Raw genomic sequence first — 12,335 nt, forward strand, 5'->3', positions numbered from 1 at the left:
CGCCACCACCTCAGGTGTGTTCTGAAAACCCTTCATTCCTGGAGACCAAAGAAAATGCTGCCTTCCGGGGGGGAAATCCCACCTTCCCCAAGTCCCAACTCAGAATGAATTCATTCTTTCTCTGTGCTCGTACAACACCTTTCGGACACCTCTCCTTGCTACTTACTTTGCTCTGCCTCCTGTTTGGATGATTTCCTTTCTTGCCTGTCTCTCCCCGCCGCCGCCCCCTCCCCCCCACACCGAGCAGGGTTGCACCTCGCCTGCGTTTGTATCTCGAGCCCTGAATGCTGAGCCCGGCATCTAGGGCAGGGACCCAGTAAAAGTTGTTGATCGTGAGAGAAAAGGTCTTTTGTGGCCACATCTGATGTCTGATTTGAACCTGGCCTGGAAGTACCATGTATACACGGAGCACCATTACCCCTCTCTCAGGCCCCGTTCTTCCTTCGTGTTTTCTCAGTGTCTACAGCGAGAGGAGTTGAAACGGTGCCCAGAGGGCTCCTTGGAGAAGGTTTCCTTGAAAACGTCAAAAGATATCTCCAGTGAGGACAACACAGAAGTCACCCCAGAGAAACTCAAGGTCTACCGCTAAAATTTCCCAAAAAGGTGATGATGTCAGCACTACCCTTTGGCCCCATTTTGTACCGAGCAGATTCTTGGAAACACAAAATCCTTCTGGATGTCCCCCTCCTCCTCTCTGAGCCCACTTCCTACTAGGAGCGCCCACATTGCTCTCCCCTCTCCACCCGGGGTGGAGGGAAACCCGCAGAGACCTAGCTGGTGCCTTGGCAGGGGTAGGACCAACTGAGGGAGTGTCTGCTGGTGGCTTCAGCAGGTGGGGACTTGCTTCGGGACTGTGTGATTCGGGGGCAGTGCCACACTCATCTTGAGGGACAAGGGAGCATCTGAGAGCAGCTTTTCCTCCCAAGTTCCCTCCAAGTCACTGCGCTGGAAAAACACTTGCCTCTGTCACTAGGCTGCACCTGTAAATAAATCGGAAGATAAAAGAGGCCTTTCTGCTTTTCAAACGGTGACAGGCGCATCCCGGTAAATTGCCTTCATGCTTTTTTAATAGAAGTAAAAAGGTTTGGGTGGATTGCGTCGCCTAATACAGAAGCACTTTTCTCTCATTTGAGCGGCCGCAGATGGGATAATGAACACATTTTTATCTGTGTCTCTAAACAGAATGCAAAGAACCCGGAGTTAGACAAACTTTCCTTTATGGCATTTCGAGGAAGAAGCTGGGAGTGGGTGGAAACCTCTTGGTGACAAACCTTGCAGGAACTGGGAGCTGAAGTTGAGGGATTTGCTCCCCCAAAGAGCAGGCAGCCTTCTCCTGGGCTGGAAGTGTGTTTGCTCCTGGGATGCAGAGACCCACTTCTATATTTCAACCTCCATTTATTTACCTGCACGATGGAAGTCAGGTTCCCGATTTCTAGAATTATTGGGAAAGCACCGGCCCAGTTCAGCCACGTGGAAAGTGTTGAGTTAGCGCCAGTGAAAGCCTATCCTGGTTTGGTATCAGGATGTCCACATCACCCAGGCACATGTTCCTCCCAAGAAGCAGCCATTCAAGGGCAACCCCCTCCATAAAGAAGAAGGCTGGGTGAATGGTCTCTACAGGGCTGCCGGACGCCACCCATGCGGTCTGGCCACTGGGGGCCCCCCACATCTCTGCAGCCCCTCTCAGGGGCGTGGACTTTCTGGAAGCTCCCTCCATCAACCCCTCCTCTGTGCCATTGCTTTGCATGTCCCATACTGCTCTGCCACTCTTTACCTGGACGTCGGTCTTTCCTCCAAGAGTGGGAGAAAGCGAGCAAGCCTCATGCTGTTGGTGCTGTTATGCTCAGCACCCAGGGCAGTGCTGACAAACAGCTTGTCAGGGACGGAAGGTTTGCGTCCCCCAAACTCCTATGTTGGAGCCCTAAACTGCCCATGTGATGGTATTTGGAGGTGAAGCTTGGGGGAGATAATAGGGTTAGATGAGGTAACGAGGGTGGACCCCCATGTGGGATAACCCCCCACCATTATCTGAGCACACAGCAAGATGGCAGCCGCCTACAAGCCAGAGAAGAGACCTCAGAACGAAACTACCCTGTTGACACCTTTGTCTTGGACTTCCTGGCCTTCAGAACGATGAGAAATTTCTGTTGCTCAAGCTATTCAGTGTATGGTGTTTTGTTAGGGCATGTTTGTGGGTGAATGAATGAGTGGCCCCAAGAAGTCTGGTCTTCACACACTTGGGGTGAGTAGTCAAGCCGACCGAGGAGCCTGGGAAGCAGGATGTGGCCGAGGCTCCGAAGCTGAGAACTCAGTCTGTCCCTGTGCCCACCCCACCACTCAGGGTGTGTGACCTTCGCTTCTGGCTGTGTGACCTTTAGTTTCTCATCCACCTCAAGGATATAAAAACAAGATGCAGAGAGATCAGTGAGGCTACTGGGAGGCTTTCTCTGGAAGGAGCTGTCGGTGGGCTGTATCCCACCTCCCCCCATGGGAGAGGGGAGGGGGCTGCTTCCCTCCCACCTCCCCAAATGAGGGGACACGAAGAGAGCCCCTCAAGAGCTTGGCTAAGACCTGAGAAGGTCTAAAGGTGAAAGGATGTGGCTGGCCCGGGCGTGCAGATGCTGGGCAGAGAGGGACACGGTGGCCTCAAACTGCAGTCCTCCTAGAGTCTGGAAAGGGCACCAAGAGAGCCTCCTTCCTCTGGGCTGGTGCCGGCCTTGCAGACGGATGCTGGGAACTTTGTGTTTTTTTTTTTTTTTTAAAGATTTTATTTATTTATTTTAGAGAGAGAGGGTGGGAAAGAACATGAGAGGGGAGACGGTCAGAGGGTGAAGCAGACTCCCCATTGAGCAGGGAGCCCGATGCGGGACTCGATCCCGGGACTCCAGGATCATGACCTGAGCCGAAGGCAGTCGCTTAACCGACTGAGCCACCCAGGCGCCCAATGCTGGGAACTTTGAAGGCTTTGCGCCGGCACCAGAGGCTGGGCTGTAGGACTGGAGGAGGTGGGGGGTCATAAGCCCCCAGGAGAGGAGGTGTCAGCACATTGAGGGAACCACAGGTGAGAGAACACACATGAGCCCCTGACAAGGGAAAGACTTGGCATCTGGAATCTGCCATGTCCAGAGGGTATGGAGGCCGTATTACCATCCTACAAGTCAAGTAAGACCTGCCCTGGCCTTCCCCCTCCCCCACTGCCCCATCTCCACCCTATCTGACCTTGGTGGGGGGTGTGGGGGTCCCAACAACAGACCCGAGTGGAGGAAGAGTAGAATGAGAACATAGTGATAAACCCGTCCATCCCTGTGCCCACTCTGGGTTTCCAATGAGCGCAGGGCGAGCTGGGGGATGGGGGTTGCAGGCAGGATAGGAACTAGAGGCTGATGTTAGAACCACCTGGCCTTTTTTTTTTGTTTTTTAAACGGAGAGTCACTCCAGAAGCTATGAGGTTTTTCTAAGAGGTCCTCCAGTGGTCGGGGAAGAATGTGCTTGAAGGGGCTGTAACACAATGACAGAATGAAGCTGCTTTCTGCTTGCACCCCAGCAAATGCAGCTCCCCCAGCGGACGGATGGTTCCGTGTCCTGCCTGAGTGCTGGGGGAGGCCCAGAAGCATGCTACCCAGAGGGGCAGCGGTCAGGGAGAGCACTCGCAGCAACTCCTGGAGGTGTGTGCTAGGTCCTCTGGCCGGCAAGCACCCGATAGCCGGCCTGATCCGGCCTACCGCAGAGTTCTGCAAGAGAGGGAAGGGGGCCTTCAAGATTTTCTTCCTAATCAAGACATGGCACATTTTTAACCTCATTAGAGGATAAGTCAGGCACCACGAGAGTTTAGAGGGAGCAAGGGCACATTCATTTAGGCTGTTCCTTTACATGATTCTTTGCCTGGGGTCCCTTCCCAGCATGAAGTGGGTCCAAATAAGGGCAAAGAAAGGACTGTTGGGAGATTAGCCTCTGAGTGGTGCCTTTATTATTTTATTTATTTTTTTAATCCTCAATGTTCATTGCAATTTTTAGTTTCAATGCTCAGCCAATCTGGACAATCCATTTACATATGGAAAGACCCCCAACTCAGTCAAAACCCAATAGAAATTATCTTTGATTAACCATAGTTTTCAGGTTATACGCGTGGCTCCAGAAATTGAGAATTTGCAGTATTTATTTACTGGGTCAGTTTAATCCCTTCCAGACCACCCCTTCCTTTAATTCTTCCCCATGATGAGGACACTCTTGGATAGGGGAGGAAAATAAACAGAGAGAGGGCTCTGGCTGGGCAGCGAAATGGAAATGTGTTTAAAGGGTAAGGAAAAAAAAAATGATTTTGGGCAGTGAAGTTGGCAGAAAGAGATAAAGGGGATTTGGTTAGAAGTGAGAGTTAAATGATAGTAAAGGTCTAGAGAAGCTGTGATCAATAAATATAAAGTTCAACCTCATTGTTTTTTTGTAGCTGAGAAGGGCCGAGCCCCTCCTGCCTCCTGCCACCGGGCCTCCGGCTGCAGATTTGTGCTGGTGGATTCAGTTGATGAGGCCCTCCGACCCTGAACTTGAAATTCACTGAGTCTGGCCAGAGCTCTCGCTGAGGCAAAGAAGAGCGGACACCGCGTTCCCGCCATTCTGGCCCAGGTGCATACAGGAAAGTTACCTCTGCCGTGTTCTGGGGCTGCCCCGAACCAGCCCAGGGCTTCCTCTGGGGGATACTGTCCAGAGAATCCTAAATTCCACTGGACACACTGGTTTTAACACACAATAGTTTAGCCCAAAGTAGAGACCTGTTTGTTGTCAATATAAAATTCAGAGCCCCTATCCACTGGCTTTCTCAGCAATGAGGATATGCTTTGGAGAAAAATGAAGTGAGAGTTTCTCAAATATGATCTTCAGCCTATGAGAGTCAACAAAGGCCAGATGCCCACCCATGTGCCACCATTTGATGAGTCCAAGGTCATATATGCAGGGATAAAAGTATCGGTCTCTGTACCACCAAGATAGGATTTTGGACCTGGGTGCATGGCTGCCTAGGGTTCCCCATCGGTGCTCTTCGGGAGGGCCTGCAAGCCTGTCATTGAGAAAATTGTTCATTTTAACATTTTTCTGAAGTTTTCCATTTTCTTGTGACCCTCAAAGAGGCTTGGGCTTTCCCAAAAGGAGAAAACCACTGGTCTATCAAGTTCTATAATATCTATGAAGATACTCTGTCATATACAACTATATAGACCAACAGAGATAGGAATATTGAGGAAGTGAGAAGGAGGAGGGGGTTTTGTTATATTGCTTCTTAAAAGCAGGGGAAGATGCTCTGGGGAGGATTTCCTTCCATCTGTCTGTCCGTCCATCCATCCCCCATCGATGAATGTCTAATGTGTGCCAACCCTATTAAGTCCAGAGGGTTTAGACACGGACGGCACAATGTGGTGGGGTAGATAGGTATATGCCATAAAACGAAAACTGTGAAGTAATTTCTAGAATTGATGCCTTTTGGGGTACAAGTGGAGGTACACTGCGGGGAAGGAGAGAAGGGGCTCTGGTGGGCTTCGTAGAGGCTGTGATGCTTGAGCCAGGTCCAAAAGGAAAAGTAGAGGCGATAGAATCTTTTTTCTTGGGTGTCTTTAAAGTAAAGATGCCCTCCTGGCCAAAGGCCAGGGCCAGAGAGCAAGACTTTAGAACAGCTGACTGTGCAAGAGAGGCCTGGGGATGTGTGCATGCTTGTTTGCACACACTGTTGGCTGTGTGTTTTGTGTGCCTCTTGGGGAGCAGGCAGGGGAGGAGGGATGGAGAAAACGGAGGGGCTCTGTGCTCAGTATTCTCTGGCTTCCTGTTTTGCGTGGTCCCAGGCAGAGAGAGAACAGCATGGGGCTCACTGGTGATTGACATGTCTTTTGGAGGAGAGAGACAGGCTAATAAATGGAGCACAGAACAGTGGGAGACAATCTGGGCAGGACACTGCTTCCTCATCTCCATCCCCAGCTGCATCTTGAGAGACAACGGATGGTGACCAGGCTGGCCCATAGATTGGAAGAGGCCAGAAGTGATTTTTCTCTCTCTCCCTCTCTGTCCACCTTCCCAGCAGGACCAGGAGTGGGGGAGGGGGGCCTCTGGGTAGTTGGCTCCTCCCCTAGGAGCAGGTGTGAATGAAGGCGTGGATCCAAGGAGGAGTGGGGGGCAAAGCGTTACTAAACATCTGCTCTTTTGGGTTTGGTTGGGAAGACCTTTCACAGCTGGCTTCTACGAAACCCACCCCATGCTAATAAAAGATTGAGAGAGGAAAAGACCAACTCAGCCCCTAGCAGGCTGGGGGCCAGGGGAACTGTTGGCCGCCTGGAGGCGGGGCAGTCTTAGCGCTTGCTAACAGGTGTGTGGATGAGAATCCAGAAACAAAGACTTACTCACAGAGATTAACCAGGGGCTCCTGCCCTGCAGGGTCCAGCTCTGATGAGCACTGATACAGGGTGAGAAGGCAGGGGGAGGGACAGGAGACAACAGGTGTTTGGAAAGAACCGACAACCCCTAAACCTGGAGTTAGACCCGTATTTTCACACTTAGAAGTATTTTTAAATGTCCAATAGTCTCCACGTCCGTTTGCTCTTCCCCGGAGCCCTGTGAGGCAGGTGTTTACATTAGTTAGCTGTCTTTCCAGACAGAAACACTGAGGCGCAGAGAGTGCTTTGACTTCAGTTGCAGGGCTAGCTAGAAGTGTCAGGTGCAACTCGGACTTCGAAGCCTTCTGGCTACAAAGCCCATGTGCTTTGCAACTAACCTGCCCGGCCCTTTGGAGCTTCTTGGAATTCACAGCTTGCCCCCGGCTCCCCAGGAGCCCCAGTACAGAGGCTGGAAACCTGTCCTTCCTTCATCTGAGGAGGGTAGAATAAGAGTGGGTGAGCCAGGATGTGCACATACCATGCCCTCAGCAAATGCAGGGAGGAACAATGAAAGGCTCACATTTCTTTTAAATTATGCAGTGATGTATGTAGTTACATTTAAAAGTCCACGCGGTGCGGATACAGCCTAAGTGCCCCTTCTACCCCCACCCCCCACTCCCAGGTCTTCCCTAGTGACAACTGGGGGATTGGTGTTCATCCTTACAGACAGGCGCTTCTCTCTCTAGGCACAACTAGAAACATTGGGTCTTTGTTTTTCATATAAATGGTAAAATGTGGTATTACGGCTTACAATTCACTCTTCGCACTTCTTTGCTTAACCATATGACTTGGAGAGATTTCAATTTCACTGCCTATAGAACTACCTCATTTTTAAACAGCTAAATAATATTACATTACATAGATATATATGTATACGTGTGTATATTGTTTGACTATCTCCCTCTCTTGGACATTTGGGTCACGTGTTTTCCCACTGTTAGAAATAACGTAACAACAAAGAAACAACATAACAAGGGACATCTTTGTCCATGCTCTTCCATACACATAACTGAGGAATTCTCTAGGGGAGACACCCAGAAGTAAAATTCTTGGTAGAAAGGTAAGCGCATATTTAATTTGAATACTCTTTGCCAATTTACACTCCCAACAGCAGTGTTTCAGACTTCCCATTTCCCCACACCCTCTTGAACACTAGATATTATTAATATTATACTTTTTTGCTAAAATAAAATATTTGATTTGATTTGATTTGAATTTCCCTGATTTCTATTAAACATTTTTCATGTGTTCACTGCTTATTTATCTTTCCTCCTCTATGAATTACTTGTTTCTATTTTTTGCTTATTCTTATGTGGAAGCTCTTCATACATCCTGGATATTAATTCACATCTGTTATGCACGTTTCACATATTCCTCCCAGTCTGTCAATTACCTTTTAACTGTGTTTATAGTTTTTTTTTTGTCAGACAGAAACAATTAGTTTTGACACAGTCAATTTATCAATTTTTTTCTTTTATGGTTTTGGTTTTATTGTGTCTTCCCTAAGAAGGTCTTCGCTACTCCAAGGTTATATATTTTTTTGAATTTTCTTCTAATATTTGCATAGTGTTCCCCTTGCTTATGAAGCTTAGTCAACTTGAAATTTATTATTTTGTTATGGTGGAAAGTGGGCTCTATTTTTTCCAGATCGATAGCTTCCATGGTCATTATTGGTGGCCCACCTAGTGTTTATTTCCACTTTCTCTAGATTTTCATTTAGGCATTCACCCCATCCCCATCTATCCCCTGGGCTTTGGGGCTAGGCCTCTTGAGTTTAGGGGTAATCCCATATACCTTGCCTAAACATCAGGATGGCGCCGTCTTGGTCATGGTGTTTCTTTCGGGATTATCAGTATGACACGGTTAGGGTGAGGGGAAGTTCACAGAGTGCACCTGGGTGAAATACTGTGCTCACTTCTCAAAGATAGCACTGGGAGGAAAAAAAAAAAAAAAGCCCTCGGAGAGGAAAAAACAAAACCCAACAAACCCTTTCTTCCTTTGGACATCATGGTTTGTAGCTATGGATCCAGAAGCTACTGTAGCTCTTTTGCTAACCGTGAGAGAAGCCAGCCTGAGGATGAGACCACTTGCAGAGATGGGCACGGCTATGAACGAAGCCTCGAGAATGGAGTCAGAGCCACTGGGTTGGGCCAACCTTGAGGCCTTGCCACCACCTTATCTACCTCTGGGCTTCCTTATGCAAGCAATATGTTTCCTTATTGTGGAAGACTAGTTGAGTCAAGATCTCTGTTAAGGACAACAGGCAATCAGTTGATACAATGAGCAATTGTCCCAGTGCCACCTGTGACCCATTAGTCCATCCCCCCATCACTGGTTAGAAATGCTATTGTGCCATCATATACACCTGTACATGCATGAACTCTGTATTATCTGTCTGTTCTCGGGCTGACATCTTGTCGTTCTCAGGACTGTGGCTGATGTAATTATACTATCTTTCATACTGCCAGGGTAGATCCCTCTTGCTCGTACTTCTTTTTCAACAATTGCCTGGCTATTCTTGTTCTTCTCTTCCAGATGAATTTAAATTAAGTTGATCAAATTCTGTAGAATTCGGTTAGGATTTTGACCAGAAGTGGCTTTGAATTTGGAGAATCATCATTTACCCAAGGCTGAGACTCCCTAGCCAGGAACATGAGATGCCTCTCCATTTCTGTAGATCCTCTTCTGTGATCCTCAGCAGAGTTTTATAGTTTTTCCATAAAAGCCTTATTCATATCTCACTGGGTTCATTCCTTGGGACCTTAGAGGAATTTGTTGTTGTTGTTTGCTTTGGGTTTCTAATTTGCATATCTGTTTTTTTAAGTGGTGGCATGGAGGGAAGCTTTGGGTTTTGGTGTTTGTTCTGATACTCGACCATCACGCTGGAATCTTATTATCTAACAGTGTGTCATTTCATTCTTTTGGATTTCCTAGGAAGATAATCATATTATCTGAAAATAACATTTTCCTCATTCATCCTTCTTTTATTTGTTCTCCATCCTTCTTTTTCTTCCCTCAATGCAACCTCCAGAATCGTGTTTGAACAAAACGGGCATCCGTGTATTGTTTCCAGGCAGAATGGAGATGCCTCTAATGTTTTTTGGAAGTTCTGGAATTAAGCTTAATTTTCTTCCTGCATTGTTGAGCCTTTTTTTTTTTTTAATGAGGAAAATATATAGAATTTTATCAAATGCTTTTTTGGTGCGTACTGAGACAACCACATAGAATTTTCCTTTATCATGCAGTGAAGTATATTAACACATTTTATGATGTTGAATCAGCCTTTATTAGTAGGTTTGGGTTTATTAGTAAACCCAAATTGCTTACGAGGTATAATTCTTTATGCATTGCTCAATTTGATTTGCTAATATTTTATTTTGGATTGGGGCAGCAAAATTCAAAAGTGAGATGAGTCCTTAGTTTTTCCTTCTTGCTTGTTGCGCTCTCCTTATCTGTTTTGAATACGTCGCCGGACACTGCTTCTCAGTCCCTTTGGCTGGACCCTAACCCAGCATGCTCCGGGGCTCAAGCTTTGGTCTGCTTCCCTTCTCCCTCCACACCTACTCCCAGGTGATCTCCCCCAGACCTGTGGCTTTAGTACCCTCTATATGCTGGCAGCTCCCAGATGTATAACTTGGGCCCAGTCTTGCCCATTTCCAGACTCATATAACTAGCATTCGTATACCCTTAACATATCCAGAGCAGAATCCCTAATTTCCCCTCTGAAAGATGCTCCACCCACAACTCTTCCCAACTGCAAATGGCAACAACATCCTCTGGTTGCTCAGGCCAAAAACGTTGGAATCAATCTTAACTTCTCTTTGTCTTTCATACTTCACATCTAATCCATCAACAAACCCTTTGGTTTTCCCAGGACCTGAGTGATCCCCATTGCCTCCAGCCAGCCCAAACTCTTATCTCATGTAGATTATTGCAATAGCGTCTAACCATCCTTCCAGCTTCCACTCTTGCTGCCCTTCAGTCTATGACACAGCATGGTGCTCCCCAACCCCTCCATCCTGGTCACTCTTCTATCCATGCTGGCCTCCATGTTTTTTCTCCATCATGCCCAGTGTGCTTCAGCCCCAGGGCTTTTGCACCTGCTGCTTCTTTTCCCTGGATCACCATATGTCTTTCTTCCTTATTTCCTTCAGGCCTGTGTTCAAATGATTCCTTATCCCGAGGATTTCCACAACCACCCTACAGATCATCGCAACCCTCACTTCCACACTCCCTACATGCCTTATGCTGCTTCTTTTTGCCCCATAGCACTTACCTCCATTTGACATACTATATATTCATTTGTTCGCTCATTGTCTGTCTCCCCCAAATAGGATGTCATCTCCATGAAGGCAGAGACTTGCCTGTTTTGTTTGCTGCTATATCTCCAGCACCAGGAATAATGCCTGCACAAAATAGGATGTCTCACGAACATTTGTTGAAGTAAAGAACTATTTTTTCTTTTGCATTTATGGGTTGACTCTAATGCCAGAGAATTTTACATGTATATCTCACTTTTATCCTTGAAAAATATTTGCAATGGAAAAGAGGACAGAATCATAGATGATGCTTTTCTTTTTCTTTCCTTCCTTTCTTTCTCTTTCTTTCTTTCTTTCTTTCTTTCTTTCTTTCTTTCTTTCTTTCTTCTTTCTTTCTTTTCTTTTTTTCTTCTTTCTTTCTTTCTTTTCCCCCCTCACAGATGTGAAAGCTGAAGCCCAGAGAGCCTCAGGGATTTCTCAAGGTCAGGAGCCAGTTGATGGTTGTGTTGGGGTTGAATCTATACCTCGTGTAGACCTGAGGGACTCCCAGGGTATCAGGGGCTGGGGAGCTGTCTGCAGCTGGAAGCATGGATCAGGTGAGATGAGAAGACTCTGTGACCCATCCTCCCTTACCTGCTGTCCTACTTTCTTAGAGATAAGACATTAGACAAGCCATTCGAGAGAGCACAGGTGGAGGTTCTGGCTTTGTAATCAGTTGTTGACTCTGGGCGCTTGTAAACCAGGATGTTCCTATCTTGTGTGTGCTGACCACCTGCTGTTGGCCTCTCCGGGCCCCTCTCCACCCTTCCTCATCCTGCTCTGGCCCACCCCACCCCTAGGCTCGCCCACTTGCACAGAGTCAATGAGCTTCCTTTCTCCTTGGCCCCAGATTGCTCTCTTGCAGGTGGCACCGACACAATTTTGGAGGACAGAACAGTAAGGTCTCGGATTTATTCCCCTGACTCCCTCCTTGCAGGATCCCCACAAGCCGGCTGTGTCCCTTGACTAACGGCCACAGCTCCTATCAGGCAGCCCCCTCCCCACCGCCCTGAAAGTTACTCTCTCCCTGCGCCAGTAAGTTCTCCTTTTGTCATCCCTTCAGGCCCAGGGGAGGTGAGGGACCCTGCTGTTGCCAGTCTAGGGACGCTGCACTGGCCTTGGTTAGTTTCCTTAACCCTGCCTGCACCTCTGTAAATAGTTGTCAACTTCATGGGATGGAGATTGAGTGTGCCACCGCCCCCCTGGGGTCCCCGACTGACATTATGGCTCTAAGGACTCCACAAGGTAACGTAAGTGCCAGAGACAGCCCTTGGCACAAAGCAGAGGTTCTCCAAATGACCCTCTTCTCTTCTGGGAGAGCTGAAAGGGATGGTCGAAAGGCAGGACATGGAGGACGGGGCTGCAGGGGGGAGACCCGGGCTCTGCATCGTGGTGTAAGCACCACAGAAGAGAGAGGACCACTTCCAGGGCAGCGTGAGAGGAGCTCGGGTCCCCTCCTCCTCCTCACCTGTGTCCTGCAGTCAGGCCGACTCTGTAGTTGCTTTCAGGGCAGGAGGTGCAAGGTGAAGGAGGCAGGTGGGGATGGGGGAGGGTGGAGGCAACTTCCTGCAAACCTGCTCTGCTGCCATCTCGTAGCAATTAACAGCTCCTCGGTCCCACTGGCCTC

Source organism: Phoca vitulina, unplaced genomic scaffold (genome assembly GCF_004348235.1).
Source record: "Phoca vitulina isolate PV1807 unplaced genomic scaffold, GSC_HSeal_1.0 scaffold38, whole genome shotgun sequence".
In the NCBI taxonomy this organism is placed as follows: Eukaryota; Metazoa; Chordata; class Mammalia; order Carnivora; family Phocidae; genus Phoca; species Phoca vitulina.